General features: G+C 41.0%; 1 protein-coding gene and 1 long non-coding RNA gene across 3 annotated transcripts in view; one reads left to right on the forward strand and one right to left on the reverse strand.

The window, feature by feature from the left end:
- The window catches only part of cmtm3 (CKLF-like MARVEL transmembrane domain containing 3), a 272,921-nt gene that overhangs the window by 186,239 nt on the left and 58,784 nt on the right, over positions 1-27,898 (forward strand). The gene's annotated exons all lie outside the window — the stretch shown is intronic.
- LOC122772686 lies at positions 1,772-27,506 on the reverse strand. Of its 2 annotated transcripts, XR_006360794.1 has the most exons (7): positions 26,838-27,506; positions 25,914-26,727; positions 22,991-23,097; positions 10,077-10,214; positions 7,513-7,688; positions 3,868-4,020; positions 1,776-1,801 (listed from the first exon to the last, which is right to left on the reverse strand). It is a non-coding gene; the product is annotated as an uncharacterized LOC122772686 (long non-coding RNA). The 2 variants fall into 2 exon arrangements; XR_006360795.1 differs by lacking the exon at positions 3,868-4,020 and having other exon boundaries at positions 1,772-1,801.

Consider the following 27,898-nt stretch of genomic DNA (forward strand, 5'->3'; position numbering starts at 1 on the left):
TCAAAGTTTTAAAGGATCTCAATGGTCTTAGGAGTTGTTATTCTTCTTTAATCCGTCTCATCCAGACCAACGTTAATGTCGTGAGGTCAGATGCGAAGCCTCGCTGTGCAGCGTGGCGCGTGCTGTGCCGCGGCCTCGCATATTCACAGCCCTTTGATCTCCTGCTATTCTGGACCCTCTGTCAAAGCAGAAGATGAAGATCTATGGGCGATGTCAAAAACGGAGATCGCCACGACTGCAGTGTTTGAAATGTGACTGAAAAACGGACAGCGATCAAGTACAAGCGAGGAATGCCTGTGTGTACGAGTGATTTGGATGTTTGTCCGCCTCAAAGGGGGAAAAAAGTTGGGAGGACTTGTTTGCTTTGTTGGATAAATGTCCTCGAGGGAGGAGGAAAGATGTGTTTGTAATTACGGGATGAGAGCATGAAGTCCAGATCTCCTCCACGCTACTTGAACACTCATCAACGGCCTCTCAGCAAGTCTACTCAGAGGTCAACGGTCGATACGGATCTTTAGAAAGTAAACAAGACTGGACCACAGTGGCTTCTCTTTCACCACAGACGCTTCTCTATCTGCACACCAGATGCACAAACGTTTCAAATGAAATGCAAACATGAAGACAAATAAACAAGTGAAACTCACAAATGTGTCATGAGTGTACAGTTAGAAATGAGACAAAACGACCCTGTTGATGTTACAGTGGAGACAGTGTCGTGGCAGAATCACTGAGTGTTGGCAGGCTGACTGTGCATGCTGAGTGGGTGTGTGTGTGTGTGTGTGTGTGTGGTTCCGGAATAAAGGATGATTTTACAGCACCTGTCTCTGTCAATTTAGGCAGAGGCAGTTGGCAGGAGCCACCCGGATGTTTTCCACACACAAACACACCCACACCCACACATACAAAAACACACTCCTCCATTCATTTGACAGCCTAACCAATTCCTCACCCCCCTATCTTAACTGGTTAATGCCTAACTTTAACCAAACCACAATCCATATCCAAGAATTAGTGACATCTAATGGTGAGACTGCAGATTGCAGCAAATGGAGAACTCTGAGAACATTTAAAGTGGCTTTTTAATACAGTACTAAAAAAACATTTGATTACAAGAAAATGAAAACAAAGGATTTTTATTTTATACACATATACAAACATACCTATGGGCTGTATGTTCCATTTCTCCCAAAGAATTCCCATAAATGTTACATACTAGACTTATGGTCTAAATGTGGTCCTATCTAAGTTACACACACAAAGACACATAAAAAGGTCCAAAGGTAACGCCTTCTGTAATTTTAAACTTGAACCATTTAAAAACTTGCACACATCTTGTGTTCCAACTACAAGTAAGAAAGTCTGAACAGACAATGTGAGAGACAGCGGTGCAGTGTGAGTGAACAGGTTTCAGTCTGTGCGAAGAAATCTCATGTACAGATTAATGTGTCGCTTCAAAGACTCTGGAAATGAAATCATCCTGGCACTAACAAACAAATGCCACCAGTCCCAGCTGTGGAGACACTGGTACAGATGCCTCTCTGTGGGTCACTGGTCTGTATTTGTGTGTGTTTAATTTGATTGGTTTTCTCGAGTGTACAATAACATACTGATTGATTGATTTGAAACCTTTTGTACAGATTCAGAGACAGAGCTCTGCTGCCCACTGTTGGCAGAACAGAGCCAACATAAGACTGCAATCATGACACAAGTGGACAATCTCTAAGTTGCATATTACTCACCCACTCATCTTCTACTGCTTTAACCCTTCACATGAGGGTCGCGGCGGTCACTGGTGCCAATCCTACGTGACATAGGGTGAAAGTTGCATCTTAGTTATCATACTTTAGTAATGAAAAAGGAGTGATTTTCTTTGCTACATTTGTGAAGCTTTTATTGTAATTGGTGCATCTGCAACATGTCTTTTTTACAGCTATATCACTCTGATACAGTCTGCTGCCAACATGTTAGCAAATAGTCGCTTTATTTTGCAGAAACAGCACATTTAAAGTCAAGTTTATGATGAAGCGATGAATAGATCCCGTAATCACTCTGTTTAGTGAGATGAAAGCAAACAAGGGGAAGCAAAGAGAGTGATGTCAGTGAAAAAAAGATGAGTGACTCAATGACACACACCAGGATCTATTGTTCATTTAAAAAAATACTAAGTAGTGAATCTGTAAGAAAGTGCTATATGAACTTCATCTCAGTGACAATGCTTTCTATCTTTGTATCTTGTATCTTTGCTGCTATAGAGGAAAGTTGGCGTTATTTTCGTATCTACATCATTTTAAGGTACAGAAAGCACCCCCACACTCACAGCCCATGCAAAAACCTTTTCTGATGCAAGCATTTGGGTCAGAGACCTTCCTCATGGCATAAACAGACAGGAAAATGGAGTTCTGAGTACAGTGGACTACAAATAAAAGGCACAGTAGAGTTTGTGTGACAAACCAAGTGGCAACCACCATGAGAATCTGAACCTCCATTTTCAAACCGTCATCAGCAGCAGGACACCACACCAGGTGCCACTTCTGACACTTTATTAAGTGCACCTGATAAAGTGGTATGTGTTCACGTTTATTCAACATCTCTACAGACACTGTGCTTTTAATTTGTAGTCCACTAGATTGACGACTACATTTCCCTCGAGATGTTCAGCCACTCATGTTCAACCGAGTGACACAACTGTTCAGCATTAAGGCTCATCATCAAGTTAAGATGCGTCTACAGTTCCCCCCCAAATGTTCAAGCACATTTCTAGAAAGTGTGGCTCAATTTCTCCAAACAACTAACAAATTGAAAACACAACCTTCAATATTGTTCATGTTACATTACTCAAAACACAAACACGTGTGTATATTGTACATAGTATGCAATAAAACCAAATAATATCACCTATGTATGTGAGCACAGTGAGCAATACTACAAAGAGAAGTTGTGCATCAATACAAATAGGTTACAAAAGAGACACAAGTCACTTGTAACCTCTTTTATACTCTTATATGATTGAAGTGTTGACTTCGCACAGGTGCTACATGAGTGAGACTAACTGGTAATCAAGGTCAAGGTGTTTCCAGGTGAACAAAGTGTGCACTAACGGAGGCAATTTGTTGTCAGAGATTTGCAAAAATCTGTGTTTTACAATTTTATTTGAGTGAGACCAGTGGAAGTGTGCTCAGAGTTCAGCAGTCTGGAGTCACGTTGTTGATACGTGAGCTTCAGGTTTCAGAATTGTGTGCATAGTTCCATTATTTTGGGGTTATAAAATGAGAAGAAACTGTTGTGAAGAAATTGTGAAGGAATTCTAATAAGGTTTTTGCAAAAGACTGAGTGTGTATATGCTTATTTTCCCTACTTCAGCTTGATACTCTGTAAATTCAATATCTCAACTAAGTTTATCTACCACATGAACAGGGTTTTCTCTTACGTTTTTATATACAATCCTCAATTTAAATATACTATATATGAATTGAGGGATGTATGTATATATTATATACATACATATAAAAAAAAACCTGTTCCAGTTGAGAAGTCTTAAAAGCCCCCACAATTGTATCTTTGGCTAGCCACTGTTAGCAATACCAGTAGATAACAACACTCTACGTGGTATTTTTCGACTATTTGAGTATTATCCTCCTCTTAGCTACTATATTCCGAGATTGACTTGCGTTTACAAAAAACTGCCACTTAATTGGTCGGTCACGTGACGACTGCTTTAGCGATACCAACACTTAAACACACACAATTATCGACTGCAACAACAAATAATTCGTTCTTTTTGAAGAAAATATGAAAAGGTCTAGACTGCACACACCATAGAACACAATAGCAGTCTAGTAAAATGTTAACGCCACCTTTTGTTCTTACCTTTACGCAGACAAAATAGACCACAGTGGCCGCACCTGCGCCTGGCACAGTGCTCATGAAGTCACAGCACGTATTACACTACAGCGCCCCGCAGTGGCTTGGCGAAGAAATGCAGTCATTGTGACTGTGCGTGTTCTGTTGTAGAACCTGTTTCTAATATGGTTAAAATAAGCAAAAAAACACACAGACATTTTCAGGGTGAGGTGTTAAAGGATTAAGTCATGATACGGTGTTATCAGGATCATATCATATATTGCGATATACTCTCTACTATATGGAAAAAGCTGCATATTTATGGATATAATGAACGACACATACGATCCATGAATATGCAGGTTGATTAAATGCTACGGGAGGGAAGATGACAAGCAGCATCTTTGCTCGGCTGAACATAGCCACTGTTGAATGTTAATGGAGACTGTCAGCCACGGCGGAGCATGAAGAAATGAGATCGACACTTTTCAAAGGCTTGTTCCTCTCGGGTCTCACTGAGGTGATAATAGCAAAAAAAGACTGGTAGTGCTCTTGAAGATGGAGTCTGGTCACTTCACAATACTCTGAACACACAGGTGGCTCAGGGGGCCCCACTGATCGGAATATAAGGAACCAAACCCGGGAGGTGTCTGGCTCACCGGGCTAACAATAACACTATTAATGATGGATATTGAGAGAAAGGCAAAGGTGTAACTGCTTCATTCTCACTACTGTATTTCTGGCATCAGTGGAAGCTGCAGTTGATGATTTAGTCCAATTATTATTTTGGTTATGGTTTTCAGGTGACTTTTTTTGGTCACCGTTCGACTCGTCATGTCATTAAAAACACCTTTAAGCACAAATGAGATGACAAATGCCAAGTGAATACTATTCTCTTCATTGATTTTGGATACATAATAATGTAGGCCTCATTTTTTCTGCAAAAAAAAATGGTCCAGGGGGCAAAGAGAATAAAAACAAGATTCATTTTGGATCAATATAAATGAAGATGGTGTCATTTTTCTATCATATTTAACATCATAGGGACACGTTTAAGCCAAAAGGTTTACTATTTTAGCTTTAAATGATGAGCATTTTACCATGCTATTAGAAGAAAAGTAAATACCTCTTTATGGTTTGATAGACTTTGACACATTACAAAGGAGTTAATCTCGTTATAGTGTCTTATATACCTTTATTCGTGTAAAATATGGATGCTTTCCTTTATTTATATGCTCCATTTGCTTCATCTTGATGTTTTTCAGGGTATTTCCACCTGGGTTTATTAATAACCCCGTGGTGTCGTTGCTTCCACTTTGTTGATGTTTTAGTTTTGTATTTATTTCTTTAATTTTGTTAAAAAAAAATCCATAGTGTTGTTTAAGTGTGTGCTATGGTGTATTTAAAGGCCCCTCATAATAAATCTAGTATTATTATTATATTATGTTTCATCAATGTGACATGTGTTTTTTGTATTTATTTTTCAACATTTCTTTACACGAATTAATTTGAAATGAACTCATGTCCATCACATGAAATCTTTCTGTGCTTACAATGAATTACATGTTGATTAAATGTTGTGTGACAGCCAAACAGGAAATAAGCAACACAAAAAAAAACAGAATATAAACCTAAACATTTCAATCAATCAGCCCTGAAAGGTATTTTCCATCGATATACAGTTTCAACAGATTTAAAAAGAATTCAGTTTACTGATGGCTTCTGTATATACATATTTGAGCACATTTGTCATCCATTCATGTGAAACTGTTCTCAAAAATCAGCTCTTATTATGTGTCTTATTTTCCAACATTTTGCATTGCAGAAACTGCAGTGACTTTGACCTCCTGCAGGGGGCAGTGTTAGACCATGTAAACAATCAACTGGTGGAAGCAACAGGAAACTTGGGACTTGAGGGTTTTGTCTAATAATAAGAGAACCTGCTGAAGAATAGAACAAATAACTAACGACCCTGAGGAAGGAGAGAGAAAAAAAAAGGAAACAACAACAGAGACTAACTCACAATACAAGCGGCGTAACGCAGAATGCTAATCAAAATAACACAATCACAAAGAGCCGAGCAGCATTTCTGACTGCGTTTACATGTAAAACAGCACAATACGTTATCATAAATAAGCTCTGCATTAAAAGTTGACCTGTCACTTTGCTTGTCGTGTCTCTGAACGTCGCGTTTACAAAACCTGTCATTTCTTCACCGGTGCAGGAAAACAGAGAAACACAATGAAACATCACCAGCAGTGAAGGGAGGTGTGTGTGTGTGTGTGTGTGTGGTGCTTGTGTGATAGTGCAGCTCTTACTGCCTTCACCCCAGTCAGCCTCCACCATGGTGGGTTGCCAATTAGAGCCAACACATATGACACACTTGACTCCCCCGCTTGAACCATGGCTGGAGATAATAGGCCTCTTCCTGCAGCTCAATCGATGACATACTGTCCCAGGGTGGACGTCTGCCTCACTACACACACACACACACACACACACACACACACACACACACTCGCACGTACACGCACGTACACACGAACATGCTCTCTTTCCTACTTTCTCTCCCCAAACCACTTACGTGTCGGGGAGTAAAATGTCAGCTTTTTGTTTCTTAGAAAGAAATGCGGTAAACAAAAACAAACACAAACACACACACAGAAGTTTACGCAGCTATTCTTCTGAGGACACTGCAATGACCTCCATTCATTTGAACAGCCTGCACACAAAGCTGCATCCGCAACACTAACCTTATTTTAACCTAACCACAATTCAAATCTTAATCAGTCTGTCAGAAACGAGGTCTCATTAGGACCAGGTTTTGGTCTCCATGAGGACTAGTGGTCCTGACAGGCTTTGAGTGTACACACTCACACCTACCCATTCTCCTTCTTCATCACCTCCACCGAGGAGGTTATGTGTTTGTTTGTTTGTTTATTTGTTTGTGAACAGCAGAACTCAAAAAGTAAAGGACAGATTCTGATAAAAATAAATCGAGAGGATGTAGGTTATGGTACAAGGAAGGATGCATTAGATTTTTGTGATGATCTGGATCTGGATTCAATATAAAAAACAAACAAAACAAACATAAATATACCTCACAAGATGGGGACTTTTTTGTCACTAGGGCTAAATATGTAATTGCGATTTTTTTTCCCGGAGAAAATATCTCACTTTTGAGAACTTTTTGAGTTCAATAATCACTGTCTGTCTGAATTTCCTCCGCCTGTATTAGGCTACATCTTAAAGTGACATACAGCAGCGCCATCAAAACAGAACAATTAAATTGCAGCCTTTGCAATTTGCTAATTGCATTGTTTCAAATTGCAATTTGAATTGATTGATTGTTCGGCTCTAATTGACACGGTGGAAAAGTGGTGTTTTTTTTTGTTTTTTTTCCTTCTACATTCACACAAAAAGTGACTCCCACTCTTATTTTCCACTCTGAGATAAGACACAGACATTTACAATGCACAGTGTGTGCACCTATAGAGCTAATGCATCAGTTAAGTGTGTTTATAAGTCAAGCCCGGTCCACAGGCGGTGTGTGTGTGTGTGTGAGCCGTGTGAGGGCACCTGAGTCACGGAGCTTACACACATTATGGTAATGGATCTATCTGCTGTGTACTGTAATAGACTGACGGCTTGTGTGAACGTGCTCTCACTTACGTGTCTCGACGCCGCGGGTCGCTCGGGTGCATCTCGATGCGGTTGTTGCAGACCGTGACTATCAACGCGACCGGGTCAGAGCTGGAGAAGCAGGAGCGTAAACGATGTCACGAGGCAAAATATCTGCACAACAACATCCACTTGGTGCTTCAGTCTCAGACGTAGACACACACATGCTGACAAACAATCAGAAGAAACTGATTATTAAAACACTCAAACAAACAAAGCAACACAGCAAACAGTGTTAACATAAGAGCATATTAAATGATAAAGCTTAAAATCAATAATCCCTTCACGGATTCTTGATTTAATCTTTCTAAAGGCAGGAATTCTGTTACTTTGTCCAAAAACGTTTTGAAATTATAATCAATTCATGAATAAGTAAGGGTGACGGTGGTAAAGCAAGTTGTCTTTCAGCTCAGAAGTTGTGGGTTCAACTACCAGCTCTGCTAGTCTCCTTGGGCAAGGCACTATTGTATGATATTGTATGAAAGTGTGACGCATTTTTGAGTGATCATCAAGACTAGAAAAGCATTTATTAAAACCTTTTTACTAACAGGAAGAATACATTTCTTGGGTGTTTTTATTCTATTATGACTTGTAAAGTTATTTATCTGTTAATAACTGTTTTTTTTATTTTACCCATTATTTGCTGAATACGACAGACATATTATCCTCCACGTTAATAAAAGATTCTATTGATATTCTCTTCTATTATACACTTTTTGATTGTAGCCCAGTGAAAGAGCGAGTCCTTTTTCAGCTGGAAGGTTGTGGGTTCGATTTAGCTTTGTATTACTAGAATAGGTGTAGTAGTTTTGAAAAAGTGTGCTTCCCAACCTCAGTTTCCCCTGAGTTGAGAAATAACTTCATTCTTATTTTTGGTTTTTTTTCACCAGTGATGCTTGGTTTGAGCCTTGGTCCGAGGCTTGAAACTGCAACGCTAGTTCCGCTCCTCATTCCCAGAATGTAAACAGTGGCGGCCATCTTTGCTAACAGTTACGCTAACAGGACCAAGTGTCACTGGTGGGCACGTAACAAATAAAACAATGAAGATATTTCTCAACTCAGGGGAAACTGAGGTTGGGAAGCAACATTTTTCAAAAATACTACCCCTATTCTAGTAATACAAAGCTAAATGCTAATCAGTGAAGTATTCTTTTAACCCCACGTTGCTCCTGATGCCGTGTGAATGAATGCACTGCACATAGATGCGCTGTATGAAAGTGCGAGTGAGAGAACATATGCAGACCATTTATAATTTTGCAATGTTATGGAAAAATAAGCATTGTTTAAAATAAACAATAACATTAGCTTATATCTAATTTTATCTCTAATATAGATTTAATGAGCTAGTCACAACAACAAAACATGCACAAATGTAATTTCCACTGTTTTATATTTTTATATAATATAAACGATTGAAAACTCAAAAAAACACCATATTTGTGTGTGTCTGTACATTAAAAGCAAAAAGAAGGAGGAGCAGCTGAGGGACGGTGGAGAATAAGAACGGGTCTCTGTGGGACTTTTTTTTGGGAGGGTGGGAGGTAGACGTGAATGGAGGGACGGACAGTAGTGGGTGTGGAGTTGGAGGTTGGTTATGTGTGTGCATGAGCCTAATCTGCCTCCATCAGCTGTCAGAGTCAGGGATGTCAGGGCAACCAAGACTCCTGGTCTTCCCCCTCTCTCTCTCTCTCTCTCTGTGTCCCTCCCTCTCTTCACTGGCAATGTCATGTTGTCAGCCCACATATGCTTGTCTGCAGTCGGGGGAGGGGTGTGTGTGTGAGGTGGGGGTGGGCACAGGCACATGGGCAGCCTCCGTCTTTTTCCTGTCGCTGTCGACACTTGTCTTATTGCCTGTGAGCCGTCGACATTGTCCCATTTTAACCCTTTCAGCTGCCTCTCCCCCCCACCCCCCGCCGCCCTCCTCCTCCTTCTGCCTCCGCGCGTGGACGACTCCGGAGTTACAATTTCTTCATTAATCCCTCATTCTGCTGGTCAAAAAGTCCATTTAATCCCAGGTTTAAACAGGTTTTTTTCACCAGTGGGAATGCGTTTAATCAGCATTCACTCTGCGATGCATGCAGATTAAATCAGCTTTGGCTGTAACACCAGGGTCAACACTTTCATTTCTTCTTCGTCTGCTCTTTTTTTAGAACGAGATGCACTATTTTCTGGCGGAACGATACGTTACAAATGAATCTCTCAGATGTTAGCATAGTTGTTAACATCAATGTTTGATTATCACCAAATCAGCCAAACTTAAGAGTTCTGGGGCCTACTTTGAAATCTGAAAATCCTCTTAAATGTGAATATGTTTGACTTTCTAACATTTTTCAGCTTCTTAAATGTTTATATTTTCAACTTTCTGTCATTTCTCAGGTTTTTGAGGTCCACACCCAAACCTTAAACACATGATTGCTGTGTATATTACCTGCTATACTAGATCAGATAAAAGAAAAAATAACACATATTTAATGTTTTATTCTAGCCTATGTATTTTACAACTTTGTTACAAAACATAAAATGAAAAACATATTCATTTATTCTTTTATATTTACCTTTCACGGCCCACTTGTAGTACTGTCACGGTCCACGAGGGGGCCCACACTTTGGGAATGTTGATCTAAATCAGGCATGTCAAACTCAAATGATCTGGGGGGCCAATAAGCATCTAGTCTGGGCAAGAGGGGGCGGGTCTAGAGAAAAAAAAGTGGCAAATGACGTATACTTCACAATAAAAACATATTCATGATGCACAAAAACAGAGAAATAAATAAAAGACAAATAATGACAAGGATAAGTGGAATTAAAACAGCTTAAATATATGTCATTTAATGTTGATTGTAATACATTTTATAAAGCAATAATTAAAACTAAATGTCTTACTACTATTATACTACTGTCCTCATCATTCACCTGTCCTCGTCATTCATTCACCTGTCCTGGTCATTCATTCACCTTTCTCGTCATTTATTCACCTGTCCTTGTCATTCATTCACCTGTCATCGTCATTAATTTACCTGTCATCGTCATTCACCTGTCCTTGTCATTTATTCACCTGTCCTTGTCATTCATTCACCTGTCATCGATTCATTCATATTCCTGGTCATTCATTTCGTCCGTCATTCATTCACCTGTCCTCGTCATTCATTTACCTGTCCTTGTCATTCACTTGTACTCTTCATTTACCTGTCCTCATCATTCATTCACCCGTCCCCATCATTTACTGCCAAAGTTACCGGTGAGTGATTTTAATTTTTTTAATCCAGGCCAACATTTTTTTACTCAGTAACATATGTGATATAAAACTTAGCAAGGTACAGTACTTACAGAAAAATTTACTTAAGAAAAAGTAAAATTCTAGATTTAAAAAATGTCTTTAAAAAGTGCAAGTACACAAAAAACCTACTCAATTACAGTAATGTTTCCACCTCTAACAAATCTAATAGATGTTGCCTTACAATAACTGTGCGTCAGCTGCTCGTACAAATAACAAATTTCTTGTTCTCCAGATGAGAAACCGTCTTGTGCCGAGCACTGAGAGATCCACACGCACAGAGAGCAGTTGTGCATGAATATGCGGCTGCTCTCGCCCCGCTGACCTGCCCTGTGGTATCTGCCACGGGGAGCTTTGAGGCGACCTGTCAATCAAACTCACATTAATCATCAGCCTTCTCCTTTCATGGGGCTCACACTGAAAGTCTTGTTTCAGTGACCACATGACACACCGACATCTCCAACTTCTACTTTCCAAACAAAAAGCTGAACTCTCTGTCCATCTATGTTTCTAAAAGTAGCGCTATCAGACCTGACTGAGGGAGTGCCTGCGTGTATACAGCTGCAGAGCAGGGGCGGAGTCAAGGAGAATTTATCCCGGAAAACTGTGAACAGCTGGGTTTTTAGCAGTAGAATTTATTTTAGACTTTGTGTAAACGGCTACAGCTTTGGTCTCAGTCGTTGCAACGGTAGAAAAAAAAAAAACCGAGAGAGGTATTTGGGGTAGTATTCAAACTTTGCCTCAGCAATCATGTGCATGATTCATTACACCTGATCAATGGCTGATCACACTTTTATGAGCATCACGTTTAAATTACATTTTTACACACACACACCAGCACACAAATACATAAAAAAAACATAAAAATACGCTCAAAGTCACACGCACACTGAGAGAGACACACAAACTCCTCCTGGCTATGAGTACCCTTGCCCCGAGTGCTCCCTGGCTGCAGTCTCCATAACAGGCAGGGAGACAGTCTGAGTGCTTTATGTTTGCTGTAACACAGAGTCATCACTGTCAGAGGCATTGATTTGTCAACAACGTTGTGATACACTATAGATGGATAATGGCCCATCTTGTGCACAGTTGTTGCATTTTTCTGGACGGCCGCGGAGCATCTGTTGTTGTTGTTGTTGTTTTTTTTCCTCCGTTTCTTCTCTCCTTTAACCTCTCTCTCTCTCTCTCTCCTCACACATATGCGAGTACACTCATCCCTGCAGTTTGAAAACAATAAAAGAAAAGCAATGTGTCTTGTTCAGCCACTAAATAGCTGTCTGGTTTGTGTCTCCTGAGGTGGTTGCACATCAGTGCCTGGCTCATCTATCAGGACAATGCAGCGCCCTCAAAGCTCCAGGTATAAAGATGATAAATACCTCACCTCCTGAAAAGGCCATGGAAAAAGATGGATGGATATGGAATGAGAGAGAGAGAGAGAGGGAGAGGGTTACAATTGTTGAAACAAAAGGGAGAAAAAACAGTGGAATGAAAGAACTTTTCACTTTTTATGAGATTAACTTAAACTTAAGCATAACATAACCAAAGAGTTGACTTTATAAGTCACATTAGAACTCTTGTGACCCGGTCGGGTGTGTGTGGGTCCAAAAACATGCAGATTTGGGGATTCGGCAAAATTGGACCGTAGGTGTGAGAGTGGATGGTTGTTTGTCTCTATGTGTCCCCGTGATGGACTGGCAACCTTTCCCAGGGTGTATGTACCCCGTCTCTTGCCCTATGTCAGCTAGGATTGGCACCACAGACCCTCATGTGGAGGATAAAGCGGTAGAAGATGGATGGATGGATGGATGGATGGATGACAAGAACTGTGGAACTTGGCAAAGGGAAAATAGAGGCTGACATTTGAAGCTGTTTAAGTTTGAGTTAGTTCAATGCAGGTGAAAAATTTCCATTTCAAAACCACCCTTAATATTAAATTTTTCATTTCATATAGTGTTGGGGTCCAGTGTGTAAAATGCAGGTGCAATTATGTGTGTACAACCACCTGATTATATTACAATCAGATTTTTATATCTATGTCAGGAGCTGGGCCAAGCTCGTCCAAGGCCGCCATTTTGGATCACCATGTTTACAGTAGCTGACGATGGACGAAATAAACATCCTTTAAAGCAGGGGCGTCAAACTCAAATGACCCCGGGGGCCAATGAGGGAGAATTAAAGTGGGGGGGGGCTAAAAATAATAATACATTATTTGATGTATTGAGGTATTGCAATAAAGATATTTCACAGCATTTCAAAATGAAAGTGTTTGTTTTCGATATGGAACGATGTATACTTCACAATAGATGCAATGATGCAATGTAAATCTATTATAACATCAAAATCAGATAAATAAATCTAAAATTAAGTAAAAACAACTTAGATTAAAACACCAAACAAGCTAATATATGCTCTTAATAAAACGATTATTACAACTGATGTCTTATTATTACTATTACAAAAATATCGCTGGCAAACATATTTAATAATACACATTTTGAGCGCTATGTTTAAAGGAAGAGAAGAAGATCGCGAGCCATGTTTTCTTTAAGTGGTGGGCTGCATGTATTTGACTGGGGGGCCGCATGTGGCCCACGGGCCGCCAGTTTGTCTCCTCCACTTTAAAGTTTTGACGCTAACTGAAGGCTACATAGGTAACTTCATTAAATGCGGAAATGTACTCACTGTGCATGGGGTTGTATATATATATACATATATATGTTTATATAATATATATATATATATATATATATATATATATATATATATATATATTAATGATCCTCATTTGACTTTTTATAATCTTCCCAATGAAATAAAAATGCTTTTATTAATACAGCCTCTTCATAGACATTTAAGTCAGTAAATCTAAAGCTCATATGACAAAAGGACATAATTAGATAGTTCCATTACTGTAAACATATAATTACCTGAACTCTTAAGATTGGCACTTTAATCTGTATGTTTGACATTTTTCAGGCTACGTACATTTACGTTATATTTGCATTGTGCACACATTTTGTTGCTTTTGACTCAACTGAGGTTTCTCCCTTCGAGTTTAGAGTTTAAAAAGGTGCAAACGACAACTGCTTTAAAGAACATAACAAGGGCTCTTCCTAAAAAAACAAAGTGGTAATGGATAAATAAATAAGTGATAGAACTCGGCCCAGACTGCCAGTGCTGCAAACCCCATTCCCTGCACTATTTGATTAAACAGTACTTTCTCCTCTTATCGGAGCTGTCGCTGCATGAAGGAGCTATCTGCTCCGTGATTGGCACACGACTGCCTGCCGCCGGTGATAGCGTTCCACTTTGCTTAGGTAAATAGGAACTTAACTGAACTGAGACAATTTAAACAGTCTAAATGTACGGAGATTAGAGCCGGCCAAACAGTGGCTGAGCACGGGGAGACGCATGGCCGCCGCATGAATAAGAAACACACACACACACACAAACACGCGCGCGATCCACAAAGTCAAACACACGGAGACAAAAAAAAGGCAAACAGAGGGAGAGGACACAGCCTTTAGTTGTTTCCTGATGCCTTTTTGCCCTCTGACCTACAAAATCATTGTCTCTGCTCACACAAACACACATACACACAAATTGCATGAGGCAGGCAAAGCAAGATGGACCTGGGGACAAGTTTCCGCCTGGACGCCCTCATTTTCTGAGACGGTCTCGCTCGGCTCGGCTCTGCCTACAGGCCTTTTCCGCACTGGCCGGTCGAGTGAGTGACCTACGCTGACTCTAACGCTGTGTGGCAGGGGAGACCTCGAGACAGATGTTCCCTGCCAGTGGCGCGGTGCCGGAAGTGGACGCGGCATCATCGTGTGCACACACACTGCAGAGACGGAGGAATGCTCAAGAGGAAGCGCAGCAGTGGGTGGGTGGTGTCAGCGGTGTGTGTGTGTGTGTGTGTGTGTGAGGGGGTTGTAAAAGAAGAAATAAATCAAGTCAAAGCAATTTGTGGCAATAGCTGCTGCAGTGTCATTAGGAATCCTGTCACGCAGCAGCTTCTCTTAGCAGTCAGCAGACGCAGGTTGACAGCAGGCCAAAGAGGGTCCCCACACACACACACGTCTCAAAGCTTCCACCTCAGATACATTTCTTAACCAGTGAGTCGACCTGCCGGCAAACTCATCGTCTGCTAAACTTCCTGGAAACTTACAATAGCTGTTAATACAAGGTGACCGCAAAGACTTGTGTTGTTTCGTTCCAACTGACACAATAATGTTCGATCAGGGGAATTTAAATGCAAAATCTAAGTAAAAAGCACTTTAAGTTCAATTTTTAAGCTCACATGCAGAAACTAGTGGGTATAACAAGGAATTTCTTTTAACCCAGGTAAAGCCACTTGGAAACTACTAGGTTAGGTTTTGAGTTCCAAAGCCACTAAATACCAGCCTGAATTGCAGACTAAATACAGAATTCTATTTAAACACCTGTTTAAACCCAATATTAAGTGTGTTTTTGACCAGTGGGAATGGGGTATCAGTTTAGATCAGGGGCCACATACAGCACAATTTGATCTCAAGGGGGCCGGACCAGTAAAAATAGTAAAATAATAGCATAATAACCTATGAACAACAAGAACCCCTTTGTTTTACATTTACTGAAGGATAATTTTACAAAACATGAAATGTCTTGAGAAATATAAGTGCAATTTCAACAATATCATGCCTAAATTTACTATTCACACAGCACACTGGATCTATAAAGGCACAAACATTTAGTCACGGGTATCTGGAGCATTTGACATTACGTTTAGATTAGTGTGAAATTTTAACAAATTCATCCTGTGGGCCGATTGGACCCTCTGGCGGGCCGGTTCTGGCCCCCGGGCCGTATGTTTGACACCCCTGGTTTAGATATATTCCTTTACTGATAAGTCATGAACAAAAACTAGTTGGCCATCCTTGCCTGTATACCCATACTACAGATGCATGTCACTCCTCAGACTAGCATGACACAGAGCTGGTGACTTTCCCTCTACAAGTTTCTGACATGGTTTTAAAGGAATACTTGCATTTAGCTTTGTATTACTAGAACAGGAAATAGGAAAAATTGAGCTTCCCAACCTCAGTTTCCCCCGAGTTGAGAAATATCTTCATTCTTTTCTTTGCTACGTGCTCACCAGTGACACTTGGTCCTGTTAGCGTAACTGTTAGCAAAGATGGCCGACACTGTTTACATTCTGGGAATGAGGTCTCTGAGTAAGGCTCAGACCAACTGTCGCTGGTTTAATTATTTTTATAATCAATTAATCTGTCGATTATTTTCTTGATTAATCGATTAATTGTTTGGTCCATTCACTTTTAATGATTTCTTTGTTATCCAGAGCAAAGAAATTAAGAAAATACTCACATTTAAGAAGCTTAAACAATCAGAAATCTTGTTTTAATCATGAAAAAAAGCTTTGAACCGATTAATCGATTATCAAAATAGTTGTCAATTAATTTAGTAATCGATTAATAATCGGACTCCCATTGTTTTTGTTTGTCTGTTTTGCTTCTCACGTGTTTTTACTGTGCTCCGTATCGTTTTTTTAAGCGTTTTATGTTTTTCTGCTTTCTAGTTTTTTTAGTTTGTCTATGTCTATGTGCTCTATGAATAAATAAATACATTTGAGTAATGGAAAACGACGTTCCTGATACCAAACCGTGTAGAGTCGAGTAGTGCTACAACTGTATAATCCTTTTATCCAAAAGTAGCTTCACATAAATAATAAGAAGTAAGGTAACACTTATTATTAAGGAATTATTAAGCACGTATTAACACCTTATTCTACCTAACCTTATTGTACCTCGATCACAACATGAATTAAGATTTTTCCTGATTATGGTGTTAATACGTGCTTAATAATTACTAATAAAGCGCTGGTACGCTACTTTATTGGTGAATATGATCCTTAACATAACGCGTTACCAGATAAGAGAGTACATTATACGGTGCATTCAAGTAACAACAAATAAAAAAAGTTTACAGTAAACACGCTCGAGATGAGATGTCTTTTATCGTGGCGACGTGACCCGTCGGAGTGAAAGAGACACAGATTACAGACGTGCACATGCGGAGGAGAAGTGCGCAGACATGTCGTGTCTCGCGTTGCGAGCGAGAGGAGGAGACGGCGGCGATAATGCTGCCTGAGCAGAGTAGTGCTGCACATTTCTCCTCACAGCTGCCACTTTAATGAGCAGACAAAATGGCCACCATTGAATAATTAATATGCGGGTCCATTAACAAGGCATTAGAATGCATTCTATGTCTTATTGATTTCTTTTCTCCTGACATTTTTTTTTTCTTTTTTCCTCCTGTGTTGAAAACTTTTACTCCATCCGTAGACCACTCTGCGTCCAGCGCTGGCGCGAGTGAAATATGGCTGCTGCTGTTTAAATGTCAGCTTTGTAATTACACGTGGAGCCACGAGATGGGCAATCCCATCGGCCCCGGGGCCTCTGATTTATGGTCAGGCACTGATGGTAACAGCACAGACACATGCAGACAAAACACATTCACACATAAAAGATCCTCCTCCTCCTCCTCCTCCTCCCTGCACTCACACACACACACAACAAAGATCAACACAGATTACACACTGGGTTTATTTACTGTACAGAGTTTATCCGTTAACTTCCTGCTTTCAAGTACTGATGGTAAACAACAGAGTGCATCCTTAATGCAATTATACAACATTTCATATTGTGCATGTAAAAATATCATTAGTATAGAAGCCTGCCTGTCTGTATTGCAAATACATTCAAATTAAGAGAAGAAAATTACAATTTAAGAGGGTTTTTTGTGTGTGAAAATTGTTTCACAAACTCAGAGATGAGTTAAAATTGTGTATTAAGTTTCAAATTCACCCTAAAAAGGCTTAGAAGAAGATTTAAATGAATAAAATGTCATTTGTCATTAAGTGAATTCATTGTTGTTGTTGATCTAAATCAACGCTATAAATAAAGTTTAGGTATGTATGTCTTTCCTTTTGCACTGTGATTTTAGGTAAATGCACAATTTCTAAAGTAAAGAGCACATTTTTTTATCATTATACAAATAATAAATCTTGTAATCTTAATCTGTGTTACTCAAGTGCCGTCATTAAATGCCCGAATTCGTACGCCAAAGATCCATGAATCTACAGCAGTGAAACAATAAGTCAAGTCGAGGTGTAGCCGAACTAAAGATAATTCATTAGCCGCACGGGCAAACCATGAATCACGACTGATGCATGAGTTCATCGTCTTATTATCTATCATTGATAATGAATGAAGTCTGCCGTCGTCATATTGTCGCGTTGTGATGGACGACGCGAGGACAAGATGGAGTCAAAATATCAAATTATGTTATGTTTCGGTGGCCGGATTTCCGGTGCATCCCTATTCTCAAATGTAACGTTCTTTTGATTCCTTTGATCTTTGCAATGTAAAAAAAAAAAGGCATTTGTCACTCCTTTGTGACATCATATCGACTGAATGATTAATCAATAAATCAAACCGTAATCACAGACCTAATCTATAATAAAAACAGCCTTTATCTCGACCACTGCATCAATTCAGAAATTGATACCAGTGTCGCTCCTCTGCCCAGTGTGTATAACCCTGTCCTCCTTTTTCATCCTTTCTCTCTCTCTATTCTTTTCTTTTTTGCTCAGTGGTCTAACACAGTCTAGTGGCATGTGGGACGCCCCGGTTCGATACGCTCCCTCTCTTACACACTCCGCCCATCAGTCAGATTCTCGGCTCAGATACCTGCTGGGAAAACCAATCTATATCTGGACGAATGGAGGCGAAGCGAGGCCAGATCAATGTACAGATATTGATACGCGCAGCCATGCGAGGAGACTTCACTCCCTCTGAACTCATTCTCTCGCGCTCTCAATGAAAAGATTAGGAATTGAGATGAACTGCTGAGTAAGGTGTGTGTGTGTGTAGATGACAAAAGAGACACTGTAACACACTGGCAGATAGAGCAGAGAGAGGGAGGGTGGAGATACACGGTGGAGACACAGATTACCACCACAGAGCTCAGTAATGGTGTGAGGGGAGCGCGTCAATAATAAATACCTCCCATTACACCACAGTGGACAGGCCCGCCGCAGCCCGTCGCGGCGCGACACCTGCCGGCTTCCCTCATCTACCTCAAATTACACTGATGCTCTCACACTGAGCGCGTGCGAGAGGTGCATCAAGCGCCAGGCGGATTTACAGCACGGCTGTATGCACAGATACACACATAAAACCGCACCTGCGGCTGCGGAATTCATTTTCCAGCACAGTACAGAGGTTGATTGTCAGGGTTTGATCCCCTCTGATGACTCCCTGTCTCTCTCTCTCTCTCCTCCTCCTCCCTCCTCCCTCTCTTCAAAGAGACAAGGCTTGACATCCAGGTGTTTTATAGTATTTGTGGCTCTGATCATCCATCAAGCCGATCGATCACTCTCCCAGCAGCTTTTATTAATGATCTTGTCAGCCAGCCCGCTCTCGGGTGCAGCCGCTTGTCCAGAATGATAGATCATTAGCTAGTCTGCCTGCTATTTATTCTCTCATGACCTTGTCTCTCTGCATTGTGGAGCGGGCCGAGTTATGAGAGGTAGAACATGATAATTCAGTATTGATTCTGTTGTTTTGTTTAGGTTTTTGATTTTTATTTTAGCCGCGTTCAAATATCAAAGACGGATATTGTGACGGAGGGGAATAATAAAAGAATTTATTTGAGGAAAAAGTGGCAACACCGTACCAACGTATTATATTATATCTCCCCCTGGGATGTTGTGGTGTCAAATTATCGACGCCATGGTGTTTACTTTCTGACTGAGACCAGTATCACTCACAAAGATTAAAGGATAGTTCAGGTATTTTTGAAGTGCGGCTGGTATGAGATATTGGCACATTATCAACATGGACTTTGCCGAGTGCGGAACCAGGCTGGGACGCGGACTCTCAGTCTCCCTGATAACGTGTCAGGCGGAGAAGGAAAAACAGATTTTAGACACAAAATCTTTGCAGAAGCGCACTTTGCATTACCGCAATTACGCGATGGTTTGTGCTAGTGTTGTAGTACGTGCGGAAATCGCATCGCTTCGGGTACAACCAATAACTTGACTCATTTATCACTTGAAATTTTTGTCACCGTTAACGGCTGTCCCCTTTCACACGCCCCCCCCCCACCAAAAGTGAATGTGAGTGACAGGAGAAGATGTCAGCCAACTCATCTACAATAAAATTTGGTTACCTGAACCACAAAGTGTTCGGTTTAGGTGGTCTTGACTACAACACTAGTTTGTGCTATGGGAAAAATTCCGGCGGAGTCAAAGTCAACGTGTGGTTATTACGGTAATTTCACTCGCGCTGTTGCAGGAAGCCGGAGAGGAAAGAGTTGGGAAAATGCCTGTTTTTGTGTTATTTGAAATATATTGTATATGTTCAAATTTCAAATTTAACACACAAAATCTGGTGTTCGTGTACAACTACAGTGTTTTTCACAATAAAACGTGTGAATACAGCATTTTAACATGCGGTAAATTGTAAATAACTGCCAGATATTGAAAGTTATTCTGGAAAAATGCATTTTCTGGACCTTTTATGGTTAAAATAAGCCAAAAACAGTCCATTTTGAGGCTTAGGTGGTTAAAGGTTAAAGGGTTTGTCACTTAATCTCACTATGAGTCAGACAAACTGCAGTTTGTGAGTTGTTTTTTTCTCCACACTACCACGTTACTCAAACGCCGAGGTCACAAGACAACGCGTTTCAACTCGCTGATGCAGTGGATTAACAGCGCTTAAGGGCCACAGTGTAAAATGATTGATTTTCTCAATGGAACCTTGGTGTGGGGGAGAAAATGGTTGACAAACGTTCCGTTTGAAGCCAGAAAAAGCCGTCTACCATATTCCTATATGGATTTTATAAAGTGTGCCTTTAGTTAAGTGGCTCAAACCTATTTGTGTTATCAGTGAAAGCAAGTGTCTGGGTCCCAGGACAGTTCACAGACACTGCAGTACTGATAATGCGTTAATACCTCATAGAGGCACTCTTCAAAAACACTGAATTATGGCAATAAACTTGGATTTTGATTACATTTTCAAGAGAGGTGGGTTGTAATTAGGAAGAAATGAATAGAGCGGTGATCTGGACACTGAGGAGCCAGAGGAAAACTGAGTTGTTGTTTTTTTTACCTGCTTTTCATCTTAAAAACATATGTTGTGAATCATCACAGACAATGAGTGACAGACAGTGATGAGGGACAAAGAGGACGAGGAAGAAAGCGATAGGAGGAGAGTGATGGAGAGAAAAAAAAAGGTCAGCAGAGAAAAGGGCAGAGAGAAAACAGAGAGCGAGTCAGCGGGAGTCTCAGAGGAGCGAAGCCCGAGGCTGAGCCACTGAGGTGTAAGTAGCTTTAGAATAAACATGAGCTCCATGTAAACAACAACCTGCCATGACAAGCATCGGTTATGTGCCCACACAGACCTGGTGGGGATGTGGATTCACTGGTGTGTGTGTGTGTGTGCTGTATACTCAGGGTGTCCCCAGGGCTGGAAAGCCTTGCATGTCACCCTCCGATCACTCCTCCTTCAACCCACTCCCATGCATAAAGCCTGTCATGTTGATCAAGTAGCTGCAGGCCCGGAGCCCTTTGTGATCGTCAGAAGCGTGAACACATGAATGTTTGACTGTATAATTGTAGTTTGATTTTCTGTTTGTGCCAGGATTGTCCAACAAAGCAGCAGCGTGTGGGGCTCCGTTCACATTACCAGGCTGAAGTGACTCGTGTCGGAGTTTTTTTTTTTTTCTTCTTTTCTTTATTGTGACTCTTTGCAGGTCTGTGTGGGCACAAAAATCAGCTTTTCAAATCAGATCTGTGTCACCTCCGTATGTGGTCTGAGATCAGATATGCTGCATATGCAATGACATGAGAGTGAGTGTTCATACTGGAATATTAAATGGTCTGTATTTATGTAGCGCTTTAAAATAGGTGTCTTGCCCAAGGACACAACGGCAGAGTTGGGAATCAAACCCCCAACCTTCAAGTTGAAAGACGACTCACTCCACCACTGCACTACCGTCGCCCCAATCTTGCAGCTTTTTGCCTATATTAGCACTTTTCCACTACATGGTCCCGTCTCGTCATGCTGTGACAATGTAGTGGAAAAGCACCATATGTCTTTGCTGAGCCACTGACGTGGAGCGATGGCGGTTCAGTGGTTGCACGTTTGATTCCCGGTTCTGCCGATACAAAATGCCGATATATCTTCGGGCAAGACACTCAACCCCCATGTTGCCCCTGAAAGCTGTGCAGGCGGCGTGTGAATGGGTGTGAAAGACAATGTGCTGCACGTGGATGCTGTATGAATGTGTGCGTGAATAATAAGTGTGAATGGGTGAATGGCAAAACCGTAGATTTGAGTGGTCATCAAGACTAGAAAAGCGCTATATAAATACAGCTCACTGCCCTAAACAACGACAGTGGAGAGTAGTGGACGCAGTTAGCGGAGGGATGTCGAAATGTGAGATTTAAAGGTTTTTGTAGTGAGCTTCCACTTCTGAATGTGAAAACACAAGCTATGAATGGTTTAACTGTTGAGGTAGCTGTAGAAACACGGTGGTAATTGCCTGTTGCCTAATGTATAAATAAAAATCTTTATTTTTATTCTCATTACCGTAACTCCTAGACTATTTGTGACATCTAGAAAATTCAAAAACTATGTACAGGCGATCTGTCCACTGCGTCTTTCACCCGATGTTAACTGAGATTGGTACAGCACCCTTCATGTGGAGGATAAAGTGGTAGAAGATAGATGGATGGATACGGGAATGCAGAGAAATAGAACTTTGCGCCCATATACTTGTCATTACGGTAGCCCTGCTCAGTGCCGTAATTCCTAAAAGGTTGAATAACTGCCGGATATTGAAAGTTATCTTGGAAAGAGGGGCAGAAGCACTCACTAATTAAACATTTTTTGACAATTCTACAGCCATAAAATCAAAATAAATCCAGAGTGTGAGCTGTTTGAGAGGACAGTCACATTCACATGAAAGTCAAACGCAAGATAACAGCAGTTATACATGTGAAACCACTGAATTTGATCTGTATTGAACTGGAATTGAATCAGAGCCGAACACAATGCAGCACGTGAACGTGCTCTGTGGTGAATTATGAGGCCATTGTGTGTGTGTGTGTGTGTGTGTGTGACTTCTGACCTGTTTAATATTCAGTCAGTGTTCAAAGAGACGTGGGGCAAACTTCCCTCTCCGGCCCAGAATCATTCATGACGCGCGGCTTTCATGTTCACAGCGGGGTGAGTCTTCTGAGGAGTCAGAGTAACAGAGGATGAGTTTCAAAGTAACACGGCGTTTGCTCAAGAGCACGCGCAAACCCCTCTGAATGCGGGAGCCTGCATTGCCACGGTGAGATCCCTCTGCGCTGGCTGCCCCTGTGAAATCTGAATTTGATATTTCAATTATATATACTGTACAAGTCTCGGAGCACATTTCTGAACTGTTTTATTCTGTAGCAGCCCGAGTCCCTCAGGTAAGGTAACAAACTGAATTTAAAGACAAAACCCTTGAATGAATCCTAACATAACAATATTTTAGTTTAGTTTTTTTTTGTTGGATGAGAAGTGTTTACTTATGTCAAAGTGGGTCACTTTTTATTTTTTTTATCAATTTTCCACAAACAATAGAATGACTCAAATAAGTTTACATAGATCTGTGTTGTATTTCAAAGTAGACCCACACGACTATACAGACTATAGTTCTTTTATACAGTATCTATATATGAAACTTTATTCCATGCTGTCATCTTCATTTTATGGGTCAAATTGGTTTTGCAGGAGGATTATAAAGGTTAAGTTAAGACTATAAGACAATTTTTTTTAATGATTTTTTTTTTGCCTTTAAAATAGCAAAAATTTGTCTAGGTAAACTTGCACACAGTTTCATTTCAACATCTTAAACCTGTCCCAGACTACACGATAATCGGCCAGATTTCGGTCCCAATCTGGCTCTCCCGGCAATCGTGGGTGCCCTTTAGGCTGATGGGCGGGGTCACACCCTGGACAGTTCCCCTGCATACCCGACACTCGTCTTGCCAGTCAACTCCTCATCAGATGAAGTAGTTAAACCTAGATCGTCCACGTTCAGGCTCCTTCCTCCTGTCTAAGCCTCACCTCACCGACTGCACCTGTAACCAGCCACGTCCACCCTCGTCTTTGTCTGCCTGAGCAGTTCCGAAGCTTCACCATCTGCCTCTCTCGCTCCCCAACCTGCCTGGTTTAACAACTCCTGTTCACACACACTCTGTCTGTCCTGCTCAGTCAAATGGAAACTACTCTCTAGTCAAGAACCTCAGCAAATACCACCTAAGAAACGCTGCCTGTTTTCTACAATAAACACCTCAACCCTCCCATCTGTGATCGTATTTCCAGACAGTCTATGACCTTTAACACCAAGACTGGAAGCAGTGAGCCATGTTCTGTTCAGAGGTTTAAAAATCAGCCTGAAACTGCCTGAAATTCATGGCAAATGTGGAGCTGAATCTAACTGAGGACCTTGAGCAGAATATTTTGGGCTGTTTCTAGCATTTCTGCTGCAGGGTTTTTTTTTATATTCAACACAAAAACAGAGACACAGATCTTCCAATATGCCAAATATATTTATCCACATTCCATTAGAGATAATTGTTGATGCCATCTATATCCACATTGAGTTTTTGTTTTGCTGCTCATCGGTTTCTTCGCTTCCTCTGATTTTCAACCTGTCGAGCACTGCTGTCCGCCTTGAGCCAGGTGCATGCTGGGATAAGATTCTCAGAAGCGGGGAGAGGAAATTAATCTGTGATTGAATGAAGTGGCGTTCAATCAGTGCGCTTGATGTCATAAAACACAATCTATTTTCCTTTTTAAACGTAACACTGCACTTGGCTCGTGATGCCACCTGATTCCTGTTCCAACATAATCATCTGAACAGGAAGCGAAATTACACAAGAGAAATAAATCTTAGAGGCAGGTTTGCACAAAAAAGTGGAACTGCGACAGCGCAAACTAACAAAGATGAAAACTAGGGATGGGCCAATACGATTTTCAGCCAGCGCGATCGAGATCAGTTTGATCAGAATTCGGAAAAAGAAAATAATAAAACCCCAAGAAAGAAATGGACATATCTGAACTGAATTTGAATCATTTATATTTGAATTTCTATTGTTTAATTTGAATTATTGCATTGGCAACCTTCTATATATTGTCACATTCAGACATCCGGGTACTAGTAAAGGAAGAGCAATCGAGCGCAGATACACAGCTCTCTCCTCTTCGGCCAATCAGCACTTACGTTTTTGAGCACGTAACTTTTATGGTTCCACCGGCTCTACTGGGGTTACATATTTGAAAATTTATTTTGAGAACTGAATTTGAATTGTCAGGACTGAATGTGAAAATATATAGAATTTTTCAAATTCAAATTCAAATGAAACAATACAAATTCAGTTTTTGAATGCAATTAGTCACGTTTAGCAACTTAAATTCAAATATAAACGATTCCAACGCAGTTTCAGTTTGAACTCCAACAGATTTCAATCACACAAGTCTCCACTCTATTCTATTTTCCTCTGAATGGGAAGATAATTTACTAAACTTGGAAAAAGACCAAAAACTAGTGATTGACACCATTGACTCAACAGGATTTCCCATAGACTTCCATTCAAACAGAGTTCTTTCTGCAATCAGCAGAGTCGCCGCAGTCTCTTTGACATCAGTTGGACACGGGAAGACTGCAGTCTATGCGTGTCCCCTATAACCCACCCTCCAGGACCCTGGGGCCCAATAAGCAGCCATCTGTAGACACGTTCTTCTGCAACGCTCCAGCACACTCAGATATGGAGTGCTGGAACACGTGTGTGTGTGTGTTTGTTTGAAAGAGACGGAGATAAAGGGAGGTGGAGGTGGTTCAAGGGCACTAGTACTCCATCAAGCTTGAGTCAAGGGAATATCCATCGGTTTCCCAATTCCCATGTGTGTAGCAGGTGAGTAGGAGAACCCCTCTAATGCCCTACACACACACAAACACCTATAGTACAGTGCACTCACCTATAACTGCACAACAGCTCTGCACTTTTGATTCTTACCCTCTGCTGCTGCTGAGCCCCAGTGTGGCAGCCCCGGCCTTCCTGCCCGTGGCCCTGACCAGCTCTCAGCTGTGGCGTGGGTGGTTGGGTGGGGCGGTGTGGGGATGTGGGACCACTGAAGCTGTCCTCTGGTGCTCCTGCAGCCCTGTCTGCTCATCCATCGTAGCCTGCCAGCCCACAGATCGATAGCTCTGCTCTCTTAATCAGGTCTCTGGTGACTGTGGGCGGATCGTGAGTGTGTGTTTGTGTGTATGTATTGCGCGGACAGACGCTTGCACAGGCTGAGAGTTTGCACTTGTGTGTTTCTTTCCATCTTAACTTCTCTAACATGCGTTTATCTCTATTTATTTCAGTGCGCTCTCTCTTTCCCCTTCTTCATCTCTGTCTCTTTTACATATCACTTGTTCAAAACCCCATGCTGGCTTCTTTTTTGTCATTTCTTTAATCCCCTCTTTCTCCAGTCAGCTCTTGTTAAGGCGCCAATCTCTCTGACAGTCTTTATATTTGAGCTCCTCTGTGCTTTTATCTTTCATCTTTTCATGCCTTCTCTGTCTATTCTGGCTGCACGCCAGGGTCTCATTCAAGATGCGTCTCAGAGTCAAGTTGGTCCTGGTGCTGTCGCAATCTATTTTGACTTGTGATGGAGACAGAAGAGGCGAAGTGTCTGGAGGAACGGCGATGAGAAAGGATGAGAGGTGAGAAGAGCAAGCGGAGCGGGAGGGTTAGTCAGATGGAGTGCAGGGCATCCAGCTGTGGTGTTGTGCCTTGCTAGAGAAGCTGCCTTCAGGCTCTCATCACACCTGCGTAACCACAGCTGCACACACATGCACGCACACACACACACACACACAACATCAAAACAACAAATCTGGTTAATGAAAAAGTAGCAAACAAGAAATAACTCAGAAACACTTTTTAAAGTACCTTTGTAAAAACTTCTTTTTTTTTAATTTTCACATTAACATTTCAAGTCCATCAAAGTGTGTGCGTGTACAGAAAAAGAGAAAATCATATTAACCACTTTTTCCCGATAATTACTGTCCCTTAACTGACTATATGCACTTTATTTTGGAGTGTCACCAAAATAAAAGCCTGCTTCTTAACTTCCTGTCAATTGTCGTTAATACCACCAGCAATACCTTCATCCCATATTCTAAAATTACACCGTTTCCACCAATAAAACATATGAATATCTGCCAATGAGTGCACTCAAAGCTCTCTTTACCAAGAGGTCCTGCTGTGTTTAAGTATTTAATAGGAGCAGTTGAACATCCTGTGTAATGTGGAATTATTCATCAGGAGCCAAGGCAGACTCCACTCGCTGTTTCCCTCCTTATTAAGGATATAATGGAACAGTGCAATCTCACAGTTATGCAAAATGTAAACACTTCACAATGCAGGGTCTATGGGACATATTAGCTACAGGCATGTATGTATATACATACATATATATGATATATGATGATATACAACTTCAAGTAACTACTAAAGGAATACTTCACCGATTAGCATTTAGCATATTACTAGAATATTGGTAGTATTTATGAAAAACACTTTTCAATGGCGGACACTGTTTACATTCTGGGAATGAGGTCCCGTCCCCCTACGAGTGGGTCTAAAGCAGGGGTGTCAAACTAATTTTTTTCAGGGGCCACATACAGCACAATTTGATCTCAAGGGGGCCGGACCAGTAAAAATAGCAAAATAATAGAATAATAACCTATGAACAACTCCTTTGTTTTACATTTAATGAAGGATAATTTTACAAAACATGAAATTTCTTGAGAAATATAAGTGCAATTTCAACAATATCATGCCTAAATTTACTATTTACACAGCACACTGGATCTATAAAGGCACAAACATTTAGTCACGGGTATCTGGAGCATTTGACATTACATTTAGATTAGTGTGAAATTTTAACAAATTCATCCTGTGGGCCGGATTGGACCCTCTTGCGGGCCGGTTCTGGCCCCCGGGACGTA

The sequence above is a fragment of the Solea senegalensis genome, linkage group LG7, assembly GCF_019176455.1.
Source record: "Solea senegalensis isolate Sse05_10M linkage group LG7, IFAPA_SoseM_1, whole genome shotgun sequence".
NCBI lineage: Eukaryota > Metazoa > Chordata > Actinopteri > Pleuronectiformes > Soleidae > Solea > Solea senegalensis.